A 1,835-nucleotide genomic window follows, 5' to 3' on the forward strand; every position below is an offset into this window, starting at 1 on the left:
TTTCAAGCGATTGCGTTTGTGCAGGCGATCATGCTGTTTGCAATGGGAGGCTATAGATCTTACCTGGGCTAGCAAATCAGCATGTCCGATGATGTGGTAAGTTAGCAAATCTATAAGGATGGAAATTGCTCGGAAATTGCCATGGCTAAATGATTGCAAGCAAGGATACTAATGCCCTAAGCATCTCCCTTGTAGGTAGTGAAAGCCTATGCTAAGGACTTGCATCCAAAGCTTCTCGCTGGCATGTTCTTCTTCTTTGCATTGGGCACTACGGGTGGCATCCTCTCTCTCCTCACCTCAGGCAAGCCCATTTTTGAAAGGTAGAGGTCCTGGATCCTCCTCTCTATCCAAGGTTTCTTGAGAATCATTGACTTCTAGGCCAATGCAATGTGGTGCATTAGACTTTGAAATCTGCAATGTTTCAAAATGCAAGACTCAAGTACTAATGGTGATGTGAAATGCCTGATTGGATTGTCAGCCCCCATGTGGTGAGAGGTCTTGTGGGTCTCACTCTTCTCATTGCCTAGACAACCATGACTACCTTATTCGAAGTAACTACGCCTGCCTCTATTCTGTATGCTTGAGAATCTAGCCATCAGGTCTTGCAAGGCATATACATGAATCTAAGGCCGAATTCTACTATCCAACTGTTTCTATATGTAGTAGATATAGCGTTCCTTTTCTAATTGGATACAAATTCCTAAGCAATTAATAGAGAGAAATGCAGGATGTGGTGTGTGAATCAGAGCTTGCAAAATCATAGTTGAAGATTTCTGATAGTGGGAAAATTTTATGTTTGCTGAAGCATCTTTGGCCTCCAAAATTTCTTTGGGAATTGTCCAGGGCAATCCGTTCTTTCCAACTTTACGTCTAATATTGCGTCTATTTTCTATAGGTTCTCAATGGCATCTTACATTGCTACGGAGTGCTCATTGCCTTATTTGTCATCGTAGCTGAGACGGAGTGGGAGAAAATCTTCAATTTCTAGAAAGAAAGTCCTTATTTAAAAAATATTGCATTGGTATAGCTTGTCCTTTGTAGCAATGTATGACATTCTACTGTTTAATTTCAAGCTTTAGCACATTAGCCCTCTGGTTCTCTTTCTGTGAAATACTGAGACTCCGAGTCCCTGAATGAGGCAATCTATCTAGACTCTTCCAAAAGGTTAAGATCGTGTCTAGGATACTATGCTCCCAAATAGAACTTGCCTATGTGACATGGATGATGTCAACAAAGTGGGGCATTTTAAACTTTTAATTACAATCTTGTCTTCCCAAGGTTTTGGTGTTTGTTCGAGCTTTGTAACTTATTTTTTAAACTTTTGTGATTCAGTACCCTTCCCTTGATTGTTTCCCACCCTCTCTTCTTCTTCCACTCTATTTATTTTCTGCTGTGTGATCAATCTGCGTCTCAATTATATATTGAAATCTTGTGTTTTTTTTGGCTCCAGACAGCTATAATTAATCTTGAAGGAGGGAGTGAACTTCATTTAGTTGCCATGAATGGCAACAGAAAGTAGTGGTCATGCTTCTGGGGTTTCCTTATAATGCCAGGATTGTACAGCTCGTGCCTAACCATGCTCAACCTAAGGTGAGTAGAAGGCAACTTTAGATTTGCTTATGCTTGAAGGCATGAGCTCTTACAATACTGCATAAGAGATGTGCAACTCCTAAACACTGTCTCTACATACTTGAGCAATTCATTGGCATCCATGTCTGTGTGTATCTATTGATGATTTCTTGCTCATAGCTTTGTAAAAAAAATAATCATTTCTATGATATTGATCTGAAAAATCTGAAACCTCTTTTCATAATATGTATTGTAGGTTCATGATA

At 39.7% G+C, this 1,835-nt stretch overlaps 1 long non-coding RNA gene across 1 annotated transcript; it reads left to right on the forward strand.

The window, feature by feature from the left end:
• The first annotated feature begins 200 nt into the window (after positions 1-200).
• On the forward strand, positions 201-1,577 carry LOC147893855 (uncharacterized). The gene is made up of 3 exons (XR_015542290.1): positions 201-320; positions 479-551; positions 896-1,577. It is a non-coding gene; the product is annotated as an uncharacterized LOC147893855 (long non-coding RNA).
• Positions 1,578-1,835: the final 258 nt, after the last annotated feature.

Source organism: Dipteris shenzhenensis, chromosome 15 (assembly GCF_047967505.1).
Source record: "Dipteris shenzhenensis isolate YYH24624 ecotype China chromosome 15, Dip_SZ_1.0, whole genome shotgun sequence".
NCBI classification, from domain to species: domain Eukaryota; kingdom Viridiplantae; phylum Streptophyta; class Polypodiopsida; order Gleicheniales; family Dipteridaceae; genus Dipteris; species Dipteris shenzhenensis.